The sequence below is a fragment of the Lygodium microphyllum genome, chromosome 7 (genome assembly GCF_053477565.2).
Source record: "Lygodium microphyllum isolate KBCC chromosome 7, Lygodium_microphyllum_v1.1.10, whole genome shotgun sequence".
NCBI classification, from domain to species: Eukaryota; Viridiplantae; Streptophyta; class Polypodiopsida; order Schizaeales; family Lygodiaceae; genus Lygodium; species Lygodium microphyllum.
The window spans coordinates 92,929,279-92,950,270 of record NC_141141.1 but is presented as its reverse complement, the minus strand read 5'-3'; the positions used below and the strand labels follow the sequence as shown (position 1 = coordinate 92,950,270).

Genomic DNA, 20,992 nt, shown 5'->3' with positions numbered 1-20,992 from the left:
TGATAGTCTTCTTCACTAGACTGAAATAAGCCGATTTGCTAAACCTATCAATAGTAGTCCATATGTCATTATTGTTGTTTGCTAATTTAAGCAAGTCAAAATAAAATCCATACCAATGATTTCCCAAGGTTGGCTTGAAATTGATAATGGTTGCAAAAGCCCTGAAGGCTTTTGGCGATCTAACTAAATCTTTTAGCACACGAGACATTCTTTGATAAATTGTCCAATCACAATGTCTCTGTTGAAAACTTGGCTAAAAGAAATATATTTCAAGTGCCTTGGTTGTGGCCAAAATACTACAATGAGCCATATAAGGAGCCACATGACATTCTTCGATTACTTTAGGCTTGAAAACTTTAGTAGCCTAGTGATGCTTGCCCTGCCCGTCATCCTGCCTGTGGCCCAGTGGCGCATCCGCCCTACCAACTCCCCCCCCCCCCCCCCCTCGTGGCATGTCGCCCTACTATCCCTCCCCCCGCCAAGCAAGGCCCTACACTAGACCCCCCCTCCCCCCCCCCCCCCCGAGCGCTACCCCCGCCTCGTCCACCATGAGGCCCAACGAGGCAAACATACCACCTGATTGGAAAACAGCAACTTCTCCCCCCCTCCAATTGCTCCCCCTGCAACAACTCTCCCCCTCCGGTAGCACAGCAACGAGATAGGTAGGTTCTCAGCAGGGACGCGCAATGAAAACCTCTAGTCAAACGCCGGCGCATTCTGCGAGTGCCCCCCAATCACAAACACCTTGTGCATTATCCTCACTGAGGATCTTAGCCGTCCGTGCCACAGAGCTGGAGTTGAAAGAAACAGTGATCTTTGGTTAGCTCGTTGGACACTCCCCATCGAAGGGCCAGCTGTCGGATTGGCTCCACTCCGTGTTGCGCATTGGTACAATGTAAATCGCGTAGGCAATCCTCATGGACCAAGGGATCTTCATGGTTTGACTCACCTCTGCGGACGCAGCTCGTAAGTTAGTAGAGAGCACATCCTATGCCTCCACGAAGAGAATCATTTACACAGTTCCTTGATATAGCGGCTTCACAGTGTAGACATTTGCGCTCCATAACAAATTTCTCACACATCCAGTCACCTTACTTTTCCTCGGACTGGCGGTAGAGTACCGTCAGTTAGTGAAGCACTTTCGACGGCTCTTATGCACAGTTCTTCCTGCCTCCTTCGCGGATACAGTGACAGCTGCAGGAGTCCCAAAGATACGAGTGGCCATAAAAGACACAAAGAGTATACCAAAGTTCCTAGAGATTGAGGCAAGAGGTCACTCCTTTAGACAGTAGGTCATTGTGACTGGGCAACCAGGGCAGTGTCTGCACTGCCACGACTTTGGGCATCATGTAGCAGATTGCACACGTTTCGGAGCCAAGGCGGCTCCACTGACAGGCCCGCAGGTGGACGCTAGCGGCTTCACATGGGTCCAGAGATGACAGAGAGGGAGACAGTAGGAGGGGGGCTGCAGCCAACTCCTCATACGCAACCTCGATAGCAAGGAGCTGGAGAACGAGCGATGCCCCCTACCCGCCCCACCTAGCAGGACCGCAATCCCCCACATCCACCACCTGCACCACAGACTACCTCACCTGAGATCCCACAACCTCCACACTCACCTCCCATGGGCCCCCCCCCCACTGACCCTGGCCCACAGCCCCCCCTTCCGCGGCCACCAACCCCCCCACACCCACCACGTGCCTCCGACCATCCCTCAATCCTCTTTCCCCCCACCACCTCCTCTGCCGAGCACCCCCCTGATCCGCACCCGATTAAAGTGATCCCCCCCAAACCCACCCCCCCTCCTCCCACAGGAAATGATGAGCCACACACACCTACATCATCCTCGCATCAACCCAGGCAATAGTGCTAGGAGAAGAGAGCATTCCAGCGGGACCTAGCAGCCACGCAGAGGAGACACCAGGGGATCACTGCTTGGCCCTCTTGACACTTGATCCCCTTGCATCTTCCCTAAGTACACAATCATGTCGGATCCCTAACTTGATTTACAGAAGAGAGGAGTTGAAGAGACAGATAGAGCAGATTTAGACTAGGGAGTGGAGTAGGAGGGACCAGATCACAGAGGAGGTTACAAAGGTCCTAGCCGAGTCGAGTAGTATCTACCAAGAGGCAACCCTACAGGCCACGCAACAGTGCTGGGAGGAGGAGAGAGCATTCCGGTGAGACCTAGCAGCCACGTAGCGATTATTACAGGAGACACCAAGGGATCCCATCCTCCACGCACAGGAGGTGCACGCACAAGTAGCCATCACCGGCCTAGAGGATAGGCGCTCGAAGTTCTCATTCCGCACCTTAGCAACCTTCATGTGCAAGGAGTTCTTTCAAGCACACCAGCCCCGCACCTCAGGAGAGCAGATACGCAACCTTTGAGATCAGTATGGGAGCATTCGCTCTAGCCCAGACGAGGTGATGGAGATTGTCACTGACTACTATAGACGCCTTTTCCAACAAGAGACAACCTCAGCCAAAGGACAGCGTTGCAGACAGCAAGTCTAGGATCACATCCCGTCCCTCGTCACAAAGGAGATGGGACGCTCCCTCCTAGCCCCCTTCACAGAGAAGGAATTAGAGGAGGCTTTCCACACACAGGACCGGTAGAAATGCTCAAGAGAGTATGCCCTCTCTAAGGCCTTCTTCACCACCTTCTGGGAGTAGTGAAGGACCCCTTATTGCTTGCTTTTCAAGAGATTTTCAGTTCAAGTCGGATGCCAGGGAGTTTATCGTCATGTCTTATCAGTCTCCTCCCCAAAAGGGGAGACCAATTGGAGCTATCCCAATGGAGACCGATCACTCTGTTGCCAGTTGCCTATAAGGCACTGGCAAAGATAATTGATAGGCGACTCCGCCCCGTGTTTCCAGACATCATTCATGACACACAGACAAGCTTTGTCCAGGTTAAGAGCATCCTAGACAATGTCTTTACCTTCTTTGAGGCAACATAGTGGACCCAGCACAGTGGTCAGGGATTGGCGGTACTACTGGATTTTGAGAAAACTATGACAAGGTAGACTGGGACTTCTTGGAGGGCACCATGGAGAGGTTGGGCTTCCCCCAGGCATGGATCCATGGGGTCTCTGCACTCTATAGATCGGCCACCAGCAAGGTTCTCATAGATGGCAAGAGAGGAGAGGAGTTTCGGTTGGAGAGATCGGTACGGCAAGGCTGTCCGCTAGCCCCGTATCTGTTCCTACACTTTGCAGAGGCGATGTCTCACTTCCTCAAATCACGTGTGAGTGGGTTACGCAGCCTTTGACTTCCAATGAGAGAGAAGATGGAGTTGTTAGACTCAAAGTATACAGATAATACAGCACTTTACATAGGGGACGATGAGTTGATGCTAGAGAGGGTGAGACTAGATCTCGAGGTGTTCTGTACTGTAGCACGAGCGAAAATCAACTGGTGGAAGTCAGTTGGTTTCCTTACAAACCCAGACTCTAGTACGGAGTGGGGCATCCACTTGGGATTTAGATGGGTGTGCAGAGGGCAGATCGTCCGCTACCTAGGGTTCTAAGTGGGACTCGACATCACCCCCACCCAACAATTACTCCCAGTCCTCGACTCTATTTGGAGGAAGCTGACCTATTGGAGTTCTACTCACCTCTCCCTTGGGGGCCGAGAGCCTTGGTGATCAACCAAGTCCTCCTAGCGACAGCTTGGTACATCGCCTCATGTTGGTGCTTCTTCTCATCCTGTGATGCTTAGCTTCTCTGCCTAGTGTGGAATTTTCTATGGCTGGGTTGGACTGTTCCAGGGACTCTCGGGCCAAGGTGGTATAGGCGACCATCATCCGGCATCGGTCAGAGGGAGAGCTTGGGATCATTGATGCAGATTATCAGAGTATGGCCCTTTTGGGCAAGCTTGTAGTCCACGGTCTCACACCACAAGGGCAGACCTGGAAGGTCCTACTGCAAGAGGGCCTCCAGGAGGAGTGCAGACCAAGGCTTAGCGGGGATTGGAGACCATCCTTGAGATGGATCTTCATGACGGCCCAGATCAGCCCCCCAAGATTCCCCGTTCTACGTAGCTTACTTCATGTGTGGCAAGGGCTCCATAAGGCCCTAATTAAGAGTCCCCCCAGGTTGCCAGGAGGAGATAGACCGTCAGCCGATGATCTGGAACCCCCAGGTTAGAGATCAGGAGGGGGTACAAATCGGCGAGTTCCCCCACATCCAATGGGCTGGTTGGGAGGCCGGCCCGGCTCACACCATCAAGACCTGGCAAGAGGTGTACACGTTGGTGGACGACGAGATGTTACACCGGGCATCAAGTTGCCAGAGAGAAATCGAGTTGAGGAGAAGGGAGATTGACGTAGCAATACCTCAGGAGTGGCTTGGCCCCTTGGCACAAGAGCCGGTAGAGCTCGAGGAGGTATGGGCCGCTAAGTTTTCATCGACAGGTATCCCCCTAGAGGTGGCAGACAGAGTGGGTGGTGCCCCGCAAGGGACTTTCTTCACCGTTCAAGAGGGGAGCATCTGGCCCTTGACAAAGGGCAGCAGGATGAGGGGATAGTTGCCCTTTCGTGAAGGAGCCTTTTGATAGTGGGCCTTCAGGGGAAGACATGGCGACTAGACCCCTATGTTTTCTAGAAGGAGCTCAGGGAGTGGCGCCTTTGGATCTGAGAGGACAAACCGCTTGATGAGCTGGAGTGGAATCCAGGAGAGTGGCTATGGCCGGCCACTGCGGTCGCCAAGAAGCCACTGAGGTTCCTAGAGTACACAGCCAGGATTGGCAAACACGTGCTAATGCAGGACATGGATTGGGCACCGTCACGTAGCAGGTACTGGGTGGAGCACAGCATCACGAATGCTTTCAATGGACTTTCTAGCACCGCCTATGGGACAACTAGAGACCGAGGACGGTATCGTATTTCGTATGGCTGGTGGAACATGAAGACTTGGCTATAGGGTGTTGGTTAGCCCAGATGCAAAAGAATGAAGGATGTAAGCATTGCACATAAAAGCTTCTCGAAACTCCAAAGCACTGCCTTTGGTCGTGTGAGGCAGCGCAGCTAGTGTGGAGAGGAGCATGCCATATCCTCTGCCGCATAGCACCCAGCATTGGATGTATCTCATGGGGAGCTTTCTACTGGTAGGCAGTCAGCCACGGTCGTCATCTTCTATATGAGGTTGGGATGCAGGACACGATCTTCCTTATTGAGGTTCGGTCGTGCACAGTAGCCAGCTTGGAGGCTCTACCCATCTGCCAGGTACTAGGGCCCACAGCAGACGGCTCTGAGGTATGGGAGATCATAGGGAGTCTCACTAGATGGCATATTTGAAAGGTGTGGTGTCAGGAAGTTTTTGGAGAAGAGAGACTTTCTGTACATGTGACTTTGGCAGAGCTCCGAACCTCCATCATCCACTCCCTTCGCGACCAATGGGACCAAGTGCAAGGTGAGTCTCGACCTCGTCAAGAGCTCTGTTTTCACTTCATGCGCACTTCGAGCTGTCTAGACTTGTTTTTCGTGATGCATGCAAGTAGCCCCAAATGGCGATACACCCCCCCTCCATGGCTTCTTGCCCTCGTTCCCCCTAGACCGCCTTGAGAGGCCTGTATATTTGATATTTCTGTGACTTTGTATCAGCTCCAGCTAGTCTGTTGAGCAGGAGCACTTCTTTGTATTCAAGGTTTTTCTGAAGTAATATAATTGGCCACACTTTATTTGCAACAAAAAAAAAAACTTCGTCAAAAGAAATCCATCTTTCATAATATAAGAGTTTATCCTTTTACAAAGTTATAAACTCTCCCAAATGATTTTAAATCTTCATCAAAAGTATATGTGTCCCTTCATACAAGTGAAATCTGTATAATAAATCATGGACACTACATAAATCTAAGATCTTCTTGACAAGATATTAGCTATCTTGTTTTGCTTTCAAGGAATATACAGTATTTGAAAGTTAAATTGAGCTAAATAATTGGCCCATCGAATATGCTTCTTAAAAATCTTTGATTGGTTGAGAAAATATCTCAGATAGTCATGCTTTATCTTGATGACAAATTCTCTATTTAAAAGATAGTATCTCCAATCTTTTGAAGCTTGAATAATGACCATTAAATCCTTTTCATAGATAGTAGCATTCTCTTCTACATTTTGTAACCTTTTACTTATATATAGCAACTACATGCTCTTCCTGGTTTAAGATTGCACCAATACGGTCTCCTAAAAGTATTGCATTCCACAAAGAAAGGTTTTGACAAATTAGGTATAATTAAAACAAGTTCTTTGCTGACATAGAACTTTAGAGCTTGAAAAGCTTCTTTCTTTAGATTGGTCTGTCAGAATGTCACCGCTCTCTTGGTTAAATCATACAATGGTCCAACAATCACTGCAAACCATTTAATGAATCTCCTGTAATAAGACCATTATCCCAAGAAACTTCGAACTTCATGATCATTAGTCAATTCAGGTCATTCTACAATAGCCTTGACTTTTTCTAAATCCATCTGAATCCCCTCCTTGGATACAATATGGCCCAAGTAGTGAATCTCTTCTAGGAAAAATTTACTTCATTCACATAAAGTTTACATTTGTGAATAGCACAAGAAACTCATACAAACCAAAAGTTGTCTTACATGCTGTTTTATGAATATATTGAGAAGCAATCCTGATCGTAGCCACTCTTCAAGTCAATCTGACTGGATACTTTCGATCCATCCAACTATCCAAGATATCACCAATTCTTGAAATGGGAAACCTATTCCAAATTGTAATTTTGTTGAGGGTCCGGTAATCCACACACATACGCCAAGATCAATCTTTCTTCTGCACTAAAAGAACTAGAAAGCAAAAAGATGAGGAACTGGGTCTTATTAGACCCTTCTTCAAGAGCTCATTCACTTGCTTCATAATCTCCTCTTCTTGTGTTGGGCTCACACAATAGAGTGGCCTATTTGGAGGTGAGCTCCCAGGAATGAGATCAATGTGATGATCTTCCCGCCTTTTTGGGTAACTCATCAACTCAAGTGTCTGCAAAACAATTTCTTCATACTTCTTTTAAAACTCATTCAATCCTCGTTTATATCTGAGATGGACTCTTCAATTCTAGACTCTTTGTCAGAATCTTTGACAAAAATCAAATACAAGAAAATAGACTTTTTCATTGCTTTATAAATTCGTATATGGGATAAGATGGGAATAGAGTTTCCTTCCACTTCCACATCAACAGATACATTTTTACCCTTCAAACGAAATCTAAACTTACTTTGGTTCCAATCAATAGCTAGATCTATTCTTCTGTGCCAAGGTATTCCTAAAACAACATCACAATGACTAAGATCTCCCATGACAAAACTCTCATAATCTACATAATCTCCTATCTCAATTCATAGTTTTCCAAGAATGAGAGTAACTTTAGACTCCATTCCTTAAAAAGCAGCACCTAACATTTTGTCAAAGTAAAGCAGTCCGAAAGCGTATGACCAAGATAAAGAGTGAACAGAGAGAGAAGAGAGAAAAGAGAGAAATGAAATAAAATGAAATGAAATGATATATTAACATCTACAAAAGGCAAAAATGACCTATGAGACATGAGTTACAATCATGTGTATGATAGTACAACTGGCTGGGCAAAATATGTATGTAGCACAAAGCAAAATAAGAAAGGAAACTAACTATGGCTATGTGTAAAACATAGAGCTCTATCTAGTAACAATGAGCTCCAAATGGTACAATCTGATGTGGGTATGGAGGGCCTAGCTCCGAGCAATAATCCCTTGTATCCGCCTATGAAGGTGTCGTCGGTGTCTATGTCGAGGCCTAGGACGTCTGGACCAACTAGACTGAATGGCTCGACCAATCAATAATCCTTGTCTGTGTGTGGACTGTGGTGGTGAGAGAGGCTCTCGTGTGGACTGTGGCTGTAATTGTATTGAAGCCTTCAGAGACTCCTTTGCAAAGAAGTACGTGAGCTGCCTCTGTGAAGGGCCTCGATGTCTTGGAGTAGCTATACTCCTGGGCACATGTCACGAAGCCGTCGTATCTCAAGAAGAAAGAGGCCAAGGCATCGCTCATCGGTAAAATCCATGACTCTGGATAGTGGTCCAAATCCGTCTCTAAAGAGACTGTGGAAACGACCACGGGCCTCAATACGCTGGGCAGCAGCAGATATAATGCTCCTCTGTCTCTAGCTCTAATTGGCATATCTAGCATATGCGCTCCTCTAATGGGATGGATCTATATCTACCAGTCTCAATCTCTAGCTGATGTGAGGAGATGTGCAACTTGCCAATAGTACATCTGATCCCATGGGAAAGGTGGGTGTCCATGTATCTCGGGCGAGCAATAAATCCATCATCTGTAGTATGAAGAAAATGCTCGCGATAGAAAGCCCTCTTTGTCCCTAGCTCCTGCCCTGGCATCAACCATGTCCGCCTGATATCCAACTGGGTAAGATCCTGTCAAGATTGTGGGAGAGAAGGAAGGAGTCTCACTTGTAGCTTTCTTGCTTGCACAATGGGGGAATACACACAAGGGTGGAGGCTGAAAACAGTTTTCCTTTTCTTAGTTGTGTAAGCCAAAAGAACTCTCATACAAAGAAATAGAAGAACCCTATATATGGGTCTCAAACCAAACTCAAATAACTAAGGTGGCATACTAACTGAGCCACGAACTAGAGTAGATAAGGATAGCTATCATGTAGCTATTATTCATGGGCGGTGTATCAACCGCGTCTGCAACTGACACGTCGGTGACATAAATGCACAACGGTCACCCTGGCATATCACGAGTGGAGCTCGATATCTCAACACTCCCCCTCGAGCTCAATCCCAATTCCTGCACATCAAGCAGGTCTCTGAACTTGCGCAGCTTCTCTGCGCCCAATGCCTTCGTGAATATGTCAGCTACCTGATCCTCTGTGCTGACATAAACTAGATCAATAAGACCTAGTAAAACCCTCTCCCGCACATAGTGATAATGCACCTCAATGTGCTTTGTTCTAGCATGATAGACTGGGTTATTTGCCAAGTGTATACTGCTCATGTTGTCACAATAAATGACAACTGGTCCATCTGTAGACTGATGCATATCATAAAGTAGCTTATGCAACCAAGCTACCTCACATGCAGCCATTGCTGCACCCCTGTACTCGGCCTCTGTGCTCGACAAGGCAACTGTAGGCTGTTTCTTGCTGCTCCAAGTGACTGCAGCACTCCCAAAAGAGAACACATATCCACTGGTAGATCGTCTATCAGAAATACTACCAGCCCAATCAGCATCAGTGTATCCATGCAACTGTATCTGAACCCCAGTCTCATAAAATAGTCCATACTGCAATGTGGACTTCACATACCTGAGTATGCGTCTAGCCGCATCCAAATGCGGTTTCCTTGGAGCCTGCATAAACTGACTTACCAATCCAATAGCATAGCTCAAATCTGGCCTGGTAATAGTCATATAAATCAAGCTTCCTACTATGCGTCTGTACATAGTAGGGTCTTCTAGAAGCTCACCTGTATCTGTGCTCAGCTTCACATTCTGCTCCAAAGGAACTGAAATAGGCTTACAGCCTGTCATCCCATATTTGGACAGCATGTCCAATCCATACTGCCTCTGCAAGAGCTGTATCCCACTTGGTGATCTAATCACCTCAATGCCCAAGAAATAACGCAGCTCTCCCAAATCCTTCATCTCAAACTTCTGCTTCAATAGCATTTTCACATGAAGGATATCTTCATCACTATCACCTGTCATAATCAAGTCATCAACATAAATGACAAGTAGCATAATACCTTTCTCTGTTTTTCTCACATAAAGTGAGAAATCTGCCTTGGAAATCTGAAAGCCAATAGTGACAAGATACTGTCCTATCTTGTCAGACCATGCTCTAGGTGCTTGCTTCAAGCCATACAAGGCTTTCTTCAACCTGCAAACAAACTCAGGATGAACAGCATGCACATAACCTGGTGGCTGCTCCATATAGACCTCTTCTTGCAAATCACCATGCAAGAAGGCATTCTTTACATCCATCTGATGTAAAGACCATCCCTTTGATGCAGCCATAGCAATGACTGCTCTTACGGTTGCCATCCTTGCAACCGGACTGAATGTTTCTTCATAGTCAATGCCATATGTTTGTGCATACCCCTTGACTACTAATCTTGCCTTGTATCTGTTCACAGAACCATCTGCATTGTGCTTCACCTTATAAACCCACTTACAGCCAATTGCATTTTTACCTTTAGGCAAAGGTACCAATTCCCATGTAGCATTTGCTTCCAAGGCATCCATTTCTTCATCCATGGCTTTCTCCCATTTTTCTTTTCCCATGGCTTGCTCAAAAGAAGTGGGTTCTGGTTCCTGTATCACTTTGACCATATATGCATAGTGAATGGCTGTAAATCCATCATATTTCAGCCTATCCACAAGATACCTAGCTCTGGTAGACCTGCGCAAAGTAGGTTCACTCCCAGGTGCTCTCAAAACATCCCTGGTCTTCCTTACTCCAGATGTAACAATAGAAAGAATACCCAACTCATCATCAATGCTCTGTTCTGAGCCACTGGATTCACCATCCACATAAGAGTGACCTGCATTCACATCAAACATGGGCTGATCAACCTTCTCTTTTCCTTTTCGTGATACCTGCATACCACTATCTGCATTACTTTGAGAAGATTCTCCTGATCTCAATCTGCCTGTCCATGGTGAAGAATGTGAACCACTGCTAGAGGACGCTCCAGGTCCACTAATATTTTGTGACTGCTGCTGTGAATTCTGTGCAGCATTACCATTTTGTGCATCTACATCATCAATCACATTTACTTGTTTATACCAGCTACTCATCTCATCAAAAACAACATCTCTGCTCACTGTAAACTTACGAGTAGAAGGGTTATAGCATCTATACCCTTTTTGCTGCAGAGAGTAACCAATAAAGATGCACTTCTCAGCTTTTGGATCCAACTTGGATCTCAACTCATCTGGCACATGTACATAGGCAATGCAACCAAAAATTTTCAAATGAGAAATATCTGGTTTCCTACCAGTATACCTCTCCTCTGGAGTCATCCCATGTATTGCTGCAGTGGGAGTCCTGTTCATTATGTAGACTGCTGTAGCAACTGCTTCAGCCCAATAAAAATCTGGCAGGTCTTTTTCATTGAGCATGGCACGAGATACCTCTCCAATATGCCTGTTTTTCCTTTCTGCAATTCCATTTTGTTGTGGAGTATGACTGCATGAATATTGCTGCTTTATGCCATGCTCCTGCAGGAACCTTGCAAACTCATTTGAGAGGTACTCTCCCCCTCCATCTGACCTTAGGCATTTTATTTGCAGACCTGTTTCTTTTTCAGCCATAGCTTTAAGAGTTTTGAAATGCCCAAAAACTTCACTTTTCTTTTTCATAAAATACACCCAAACTTTTCTGCTATAGTCATCAATAAAAGTGACAAAATAATGACAGCCTCCAAGAGATGCAGCTTTAGTAGTCCACACATCAGAGTGGATTAATTCCAATGGCTTCTCACTCTCTTGAACATGTCTAGGAAATGGTTTCCTTGCCTGTTTTCCAAACTGACAGGCTTCACATACCTTATACATTTCTGCAACCTTGAATTTAGACAAACCTGCAACAATATTTTGGGCCTGCATTGATTTAAGTCGCTGTACATTAACATGACCAATGCGTTTATGCCAGATATCAATATCTGCAACTACACCGGTCCCATGTGCAAACATTGCTGCACTTAATTCAGACATGTCTGCATCCAACGTAAACATTCTGCCCTTCTTCTTTCCTTTTGCTATCAAGCGACCTCTATTTTTCATATCCTCAACAAAGCATCCATGAGGATTAAATCTGACCTGCAAGCCCTGCTCAACCATTTGACCAACAGAAACCAGATTCTTGGTGATATTCGTGACATGAAATACATCAGACAGGTATTTCTTTTTCCCATCCTGCATAGACAAGGGAATTTTTCCAATCTGCACAATAGGATGTGCAGTATCATCACCAGTCTCCACAAATCCTGGTTTTTCCATTTTCCTTGCATCCTGCATCCATTCTGCATGACCTGTCATGTGTTTGATCCACCCGAGTCAACATACCACACATCGTTGCTTTCTTCTACACTTGTCACAGAATTGGTCATGTGCTGCACCATAAATAAATGCTCATTTCTGTCATCACTCTGTCTACTAGAAAATGCATAATTCCCTTGTTGCAATTTTCCATTCATGATGTCATTCTACTTTTTATAGCAATCTTTAGCCATATGACCCATTTTACCATAGAAGTAGAATTCAACATTGATATTTGCATTTTGGCCTCTTTGCCATCCACCACGACCTCTTTGACTCCCCCTGCCTCTAGAGTTACCACGTCCTCCTCCATAGGACTGGTTTTCTTGAGATTGCTGCATATTCTGATTTCTACCACGGCCTCCAAATCGGCCTCCTCTACCTCTGCCTCTACCTCTTCCAGCATTTGAGTAGAAGACAGCTTCTTTTGAAGTTCCTCCTGAAGAAGATGCACCACCATTTCTCTGCTCCTCAGAAATTAGAAGAGCAATCAACTCCTCAAAATCAGGAAATCTTTCACGGACGGAAATGGATGTTCGGAACTGTGCATAATCCTTTCCTAGACCATTCAAGGTCACAGAAACTAAATCATCATCTTCCACTGGCGACCCAATGGAAGCAAGTGCATCTGCAATCTTCTTCACCTTCATGTGGTAGTCATTGATGCTCATATTTTCTCTTTGCACATTATGCAACTCTTGCTTGAGCTGCATTTTCCTGACTTGCGTATTTGTGCTATACATTTTTGACAAAGTATCCCATGCCTCCTTTGGCGTACTTGCATCCTGAATATGCACAATCATAGAGTCTGAAATACTGATAGACAGCCAGTACATAACTTTCCTGGCTCTCTCATGCCATGCTTTGAATGCCTGCGTTTGCTTTTGATTGGGAACATCAGAAAGAACTGGTTCTTCTTCATTTCCTGCAACAAATTCCCAATATCCTTTTCCCATAAGGAAATTCGTCATTCTAAACTTCCATGCCTGGAAGTTGTTCTTGTCAAGCTTTTCAGTGACAATCTGTGAGAGAGAATCAGACGCCATTACAGAACACTGCAAACAATTCTGTCACTGCAAAAAACACAGCTTCAGCCTCACAAAGGCAAATCTGCAAAACTGACGAAAGTGGTATTTGACCACACAATCACTTCCTAGTGACGATTTTGCATCAACAGGCAACAGGGATAATTCTGTAACTCCCAATGTCTCTGCGCACAAGCATACGATGCAATTTTTACAGTAACTTTTCACCGACCTGTAGAACAGTGACTGCACAGCATAAAACTGAGCCTTTTCCTGAGTGCGTGCAGAAAACTTCTGCCTCCAAAACAGGCCCCGAAATGGCCTCAAATCAAAAAAACAGGGTCGCCAAGAGCTAAAGCTCTTTCCCGCAGCATATACTGCCCTCTTGCTTCACCGCAAAGGGCGTCTCAACCTGAGACAATGCACTCTTGCAATTTCCGGCTGTGCTACCTGCAGAGATCTGCTCCCAAAACAGAAAATAAAAGCAACACTGCTTCTCTTACCAGAACACCGCGAGCTTGGGTTGCTTTCTTTCCTTACCACGAACAAGGCTCTGATACCATGTCAAGATTGTGGGAGAGAAGGAAGGAGTCTCACTTGTAGCTTTCTTGCTTGCACAATGGGGGAATACACACAAGGGTGGAGGCTGAAAACAGTTTTCCTCTTCTTAGTTGTGTAAGCCAAAAGAACTCTCATACAAAGAAATAGAAGAACCCTATATATGGGTCTCAAACCAAACTCAAATAACTAAGGTGGCATACTAACTGAGCCACGAACTAGAGTAGATAAGGATAGCTATCATGTAGCTATTATTCATGGGCGGTGTACCAACCGCGTCTGCAACTGACACGTCGGTGACATAAATGCACAACGGTCACCCTGGCATATCACGAGTGGAGCTCGATATCTCAACAGATCCATCCTGATGATATTGCGGATCTCTAACCTGCTCAGATCAAGAGATGGTGCATCAAGGAAGTACTAGAAGGGGAGTAACTTGTCTATGCTAAAGCCATGCAGCTCAAACCAAGCCGACATCTGTGCATACCAACATGAAGTATCACTCTCTTTGGCAAGCTGCCTAGAGGACTCAAGGGCCAACCGTGCATATCTGTGTCTGGGTAAGTCCCATAGGCTATGTATGTATGCGACCGATCGGGCGAGGGCCTCTACCACAATCGGTGTAGCTGCTAGCTCGGCTCTGATAATCTCATGTGGCACTGAGGCCTTACATCTGATCGTCCGGGATATCATGGACACTAGGGGTTTCTCCATCGAACTCCATCCGTCATAAGAGTGCCCTAATCTGCAAAGATGGTCAAGACTAGGCCCCCATATCTGAACTCCATAAAGTAGTGTGGATGTGACCAGTTTATCGAAGAGCCATAGCTTGGTGCGGGGTTCTTGGAATTGCACTTGTGAGCACATCCTCTCCAAACCACCTAGTGCTATGTATCCGCGAGTCAGTCTAGTATCTGTTGCCTCTCGCATAAAAAAGGTGGGCCTTGTGAATAAGACTTCCAAGTATGTATAAGAATCCACATACTCCAGCTCCTTAGATCCATACGTGAATTTAGGTGTTGATCTCCTGACCCACTGTGGTGTAGTATTAAATACCATCACCTTGGTTTTACCAAGGTTCACTGAAAGCCCACTGTCCAAAGTATAGGAGTGTAGTGCATCCAAGTGTCTCTGTAGACCCTCTGGAGAGTCAGCTATCAATACAATGTCATCTGCATACAATAGGAGAGGTATCCAAGTGACAGCTAGTGGAGCTCCTCTATCTCCTTCCTGTGAAATGTAATCAACAATCCCATCAATGTACAGGCCAAATAATGTCAGAGAGAGGGGGCATCCCTGCTTCACCCCAATGGTGGAGTAAATAGGTGCCGAAAGGCCCTCAGCAGGTGTTCGGATTCTGTCCACAACTCTCTCATACAGTGCCAAAATACCCCAACTGAGCTCTTTCAGTACTCCCATGGTATGCAATCTATTTATCAGCCTGTCTCTCAGTACTGTGTCAAAGGCTTTGTGGAAGTCCACAAAGCAGTAGTAGGTCCATCGGCCATGGGCCCTTCCCTCCTAAATGATCGCTCTGAGTGTGAGGATGTGATCCAATGTGGAGAAGCCTCTCCTAAAGCCAGCCTGTCCTTGTGCTCTAAGACCCCACATGTCTGCCCACCTGCTTAACTCATGCTCAAGGATGGAAGCATATAACTTAGACAGTGTATGTCCAACCATGATAGTCTGATAGTTACTAGGTAGAGTAGGGTCTCCTGACTTGAGGATAGGCATAATATTATTCGTGCTCCAACTTTCTAGTAGGCCTTCACACATGGCTCTGTTAAATATGTAAGCTCGAAATCCTACCACCAAATCTCTAGCATGGATTAAGTGCTCAGCTACTAATCCATCATGATCTTGTGCCTTTCCTCTGCTAAGTCTGTCAATGGCCTCTTGGACCCTACTTTCTGTAAAGAAAGTGGTGATCTCTCGACAAGGCTCAAGTGGGTCAGGAAGAGGTGGCTGACCCTCCACAATATAAAGACTAGAGAGAGAAAAAGAGACAGTAAAAAGCAAAAAATCTGCAGTGAAGAATGTTCTATAAGGATGCAGATATGTACACGGGTGCAAAGAGTATTTCTTCATATGTCTCCACCTCGAAGATCTCACACTCCGTGAACCCTGAGGGCAATCTCCACAGTTTGCAACCTGAAAACTCAAAGCACAACTCAACAAGAGTGTGGAGACTGAGGACCGAGGTAATAAATAGGCCACAAATAATACATCGAATAATATAGGTCGGCTGCATTAAATACAACTGACTAAACAAAAATTGTCCGAACAACTGTAGTCTGATCTGCTCTAGCTATCCAACTTGCCACGTAGACTTGCCATGTGTCCTATCGCCTACTGACGTTCGCTCTTGCCACATGGACTATCTGATGCAGGTGCTGGAAACTACTCAAATCTACACCTCCTGTCCAAGGAATGTCAATCTCTAACACATTTCTAGTGTTCCAAAGCTCTCCTTTGGTAGATAAAGAGCTTCAACAATCCAAGGATGAATATAATGATATATAGCTACTATATCAAAATGAATGAAAACAAGTTGACTAGCAACTTAAGCCATAAAAAGCTTCCTTTTCTCCAACGAAGTTTCATATTGTTGCAAGGATTCCTTAAGTACAACATTTGCTTGAGGTATCTTTTGGGACTAGTTCTTCCTCTTTGCCTTATTAGGACATTGGCCAGCCATGTGTCCTTTTTTTCCATAAGAGAAACATCCTCCTACTCTTTGTATATTCTACTAATTGTTGATGTGTTAGCTTCTTTCTGGATAGCAAAGGTGATCTACATCCATGCTTATGCTTTGGTTTTTGTTTATCTGACTTCTTTTGGTCAAACATCTTGGTCTTTTTTCTTTGTGGTTCTTCTTTTGAGGCTTTACCAAGCATCCATAGCACAAGCAATCCTTCAACTTCTAAGGCCGCATCTTGGGCTACTTCCAAAGTATCTAGCTTTGTCATCTTCACAGCTCACCGTCACGTCAGATGTAATCCATGGATAAACTTTCTCATCTCCATATTGGAATAAACTTCATTAAGAGATGTAAAAAAAAATTTAACACAACTGCAAACCTGTTGGTATATGTTTCAACATTGTCTCCATGGCTTTGCTTTAGCTCATCCCATTCTTATTGCACATCAACTTCAAAGAATGAAGGCAAAAACTTCTTGTTAAACATCTCCTTAAACTCTTTCCAAGGCTTGTGTTTCTTTCCCTCTTGAAAAACTTTGAGTTACCAATTTAAAGTGGCATCCTTTATATGCATTTTAACCATCCTAATTTTTCCTTTTTATGTATAATCTTCACCACCAAAAGCAACATCAAATTGTCTAATAAAAGACACAACTTTCTCAGAATCTCTCTTACCATAGAAAACATCAAACTTGACACCCTTCTCTCTAGGCTTAAAGTCTCTTTTAGCATCATTTTCCTTTGCTAAAAGCATCTTTAGAGATTCAACTACCATAGAAATAGCTAATTCTTTGACTTTCACCTTGCTCTTCTCCATGGAGGGATTCTTGAAACAAGAGAAGGCAACTTGTATATGATTGAAGTCACCACTTGGGTGGATCCTCAAATAATAGGTGATATGTTACCTTTCATAGACTTAGTTGCATCAATAACATTGATACCTTTCATGCTAAGATAGGCCTTTGCAGCCATAATACCATCTGTCTCAAAAGCCTTCTCGCTAAGGAAATCTTCAAAGATGTTTGCCTTTTTTTCTAGTGTAGCATAAGTTGGTTTCCCACTCTCAAAGAAAAGGCAAGCTAGAGAGGTTAGGAAATATAAAAGACACACCCAAGCTAGCCCTCCTAGAATCTGAAGATTTACAAGTGGAAAGAGTAATAGTATCTCAATCAATGTCACAAACATTTGAACCGAGTAAGGCATGAGGCTCCACAATCCTCTAGATGAGAGGGTATCTTGGGGAAGTGGGATTGATTGCTTCTACCTACATGCAAGATGTCAATGGTGACTAAAAAATAAAGGACAAGATTCCATCCAATCTATTCTTGAGGAAAACAAGGAGCACCTAAGACCAAAGTCCACGGCAAGATTGGCGAACAAATCGAAGAACCCCTTGGATATGCTAGGCACTAGTTGAGGGATTGGTTCTGAAGCCATCTACATCTAGTGTGTAGCCAAAAGGTATTGAAGAATGACCCTCTCTTGGCTACCGAGAAGGGGCAAAAGTGCTCTCTCCCAATTAGCACAAGTTTTCAAGTAGGGACAAGGGTCAAGTTTTGGGCGGATTACCCTTGGCCTTTGAGCGATACTCATTGTCAAAATGGCTACACTTTTCACAATGTTGATAGTACATATTATTCCTAGGGACATTTTGTTAACCCAATTTTAATCCTAGAGGAGAGATACTTTGCTCCTCAGTTCTTGATTGAGTCTTGTGGTTATTCTCTTCACCCCCTACTTTTCCATGCTAAAAGTCAAGGCTCCCTCTAAATGTGGCAAAATGGGATTTCTTATAAACTTGATCGAACAACCTTGTGAATGCAAAAGTTGAAATTCAAATTCATAGAAGGTGGGTAACTCGAATTGTGAGATAATCTGTGGCAAGAAATTGAAAATATTTAGATAGTAGCATGTTCCTTAACAAAGTGACTTTTTCATTGTAGGGTTGCACACCCTCGTGTAAGGTGTGGAGCTAAAGTGATCCAATTCCATGACCAAAAGAGAATAGAAGAAAGATGGCATAGAGAGATAGAGTGTGTGTGTGTGTGTGTGTGTGTGTGTGTGTGTGTGTAAGTGAGTCCTTATACATACAACACGTTGAATAGGTTGATGTAATAGGTGATGAAATGAAAGTACAAGCATAGGGGTTATTTGTAGCCTTGAGATTTTCCCAAACCTAATCCTAGCCTACACGCACCTAGGTATGTTCACACACTAATACATACCAATGTGTTCACACACAAAGGTAGTAGATATATCTAGGATTTCCAAAAATAGAAGGCTTTATTAATAGTAGGAATAATGCCCAAAACCCATTCCACCCTGCATGCTTGCTTTTTCAACCATCAATTCACTCTTCCCTCCAACTTGCCACACCATCAATTGGAGTTGCCCCGTACTATTGAAAGTGTCTCCAACACACTTGGTATCCATAAGTGCAAATGCTTTCAAGTTGAAGGTCATTACTCCTCGTTTTTTTAGTCTGCTATTTTGTTCTGTTAGTCTATCATCTCTTGGTCGTACGCTTAGTTAGAGTCTAATGAAGACATTGGAGCTCTAAATGTCATTTCCACTTAGACTAATGTGCATTTCCTTTGTTAGTATGCATTTCTTGGTTTTGCTAGGCACCTATCAACTTGTGCAGCCTTGCTAGGTTGCAATCGGCTCCAGGTTCCCCTGTTGCATTTATTGCCTGCCATGTTAGCATTTTTGGCCTTTTTCAGTGCTGGTCACCCAGATTTGGCTGGCCAACTGCCACATTTACCAGCACTACAGGCTGGTCCGCCTGTTTAGGGACATTTTGGCTATTTATAGCCAATCACCACTTTGGGGCAGATCATTCTTCCTTCTCTTCTATAGATGCACACTCAGACTTCAGCATTCTCCTCCATCTCTTGTAGGGGCTGCTGGTTGCACACTCCGTCACTGTCTCCCTCTTATCTGCAATGCTGTCATCATTTTCCAGCTTGATCTGGTACCCTCACTGAGACTTTGGGCCGCATGCAGGGACTGATCAATCCATCATTGTATTCATCATTTTCCAGCCTGATTCGGTGCCCTCACTAACACTTTGGGCTGCATGCAAGGACTGATCAGTCCATCATGGTATTTAGCATTCTTTCCAATTTCAGTGCAGATTTCTCTTTCATTCCTGTTGTCTTCTCTCTTCTTGTTTTCTCTCCCTGTTTGTGTTCCTCTTCCATTGCACACTCACATGACATCATCACCTATGTGAGGATACGGAGGTTTCCTTTAGAGAAGAGCACCCTACTACTGAAAACCCAAATTTCCAACCTGCTGTTTGCTGCAGAAAATGCAGATTTTTTGTGTTTTATAGGTGCTTTCGACAAAAACACAACATCTACAACTCTTTTCTTGTAGGTGTTTCTCTCTATTTGGGCTCTTCTACAACCAAATGCAGCAGATTTAGTGTGTTTGCAGGTTTAGAGACACAAAAGGCTTTGATGACTCAAATGAGGTGTTTATTAATACGCCCTCTAAGAGGCGGCATGATCATCACAAAGATTAGAGGTCCAAGCTATTTTCTAAATGGAAACCCTCTCTTGATCGATCACATAGATTAGAGCAAATCTCCTCCTCCCTCTCTTCATGTCTCCCATAGGGCCTATCCTTTTGGCCCTAGGATGCTTATGATGGCACCTTTTGTAGAGGTGCCCATTCTTCCTTCTCTACCCAAAGAAGAAGGTTTAGACAAATCAAACTACCCCCTTTGGTCTTGCAAAGTGGGGTGTATTCTTGATACCTTTGACCTTTGGGCTTTCGTAACTACCCCTTGTTGAGAAACCCTTCACCCGCAGTTTGCGTTTTTGCCTTTCTACGTTTTACGTTTAGGGTGTGCGTTTAGGGTTTGCAGCCCCAAAAAGGGGCGCCATCCTTGACTGACTGTGCCTATTTATAGGCCACTCTCTCATTCATTCCTCACGGCTGATTCATTCAGTCCGTCACCTCTTCTCTCCAACCTCTCCACTACCCTCACACCCCTTCACGAGGACATTGTGGTTCGTGGTTCGTGGCTGTCTTCATCATTCCATTCATTAGAGTTTCTTCTCTCTTCTCTTCTCTTCTCCATGTTTGCCGAGTTCACTCTGTGTTCCTCCCCGCAAACCCTACTGTCTTGCTGGTACGTCATCTTTTGACACCCCTATGCCCGTGGAGAATCCCGCTATTGGCTATTCGATGGATCATGCGACCCTATGGGATAGGCTCAACTCTCGAGCCCAATCCTTTCTCCTCATGAGCATTCGGGATTCCATCCTTGTTCGTGTGTGCAAGTTAAAGACATCGCCAAAAGTGTGGACAAAGCTTTCTTCACTCTACCGTTAGAAGACATTTGCCCACCACATCACCCTGGAGAAGAAACTTAGCATGCTCTCAATTGATGACTCTCCTTCTATGAAAGACCACATCAACAAAATGGAGGATGTGAAGGATGAGCTTGCACCCCTTGGATGGACAATATCTTTGAAGGGTATGGCCATGGTTCTTACCCAATTGCCATTTCCTAAGTACGATGTCTTCGACACCAATCTTCTAACATCGAGAGTGCATGAGACTCTTCTTTAAGAGGAGTTAGCCCCACTTGTCTTGGAGCATAATGAGCACCATAAAGAGATGGGAGCCGCTGAATCCTGCTCTT

At 44.8% G+C, this 20,992-nt stretch overlaps 1 protein-coding gene across 1 annotated transcript in view; it reads right to left on the bottom strand.

Annotated features, from left to right (window-relative positions):
• NUP155 (nucleoporin 155) overlaps positions 1-20,992 on the bottom strand; it is a 98,399-nt gene that overhangs the window by 65,378 nt on the left and 12,029 nt on the right. The window lies entirely within an intron of this gene.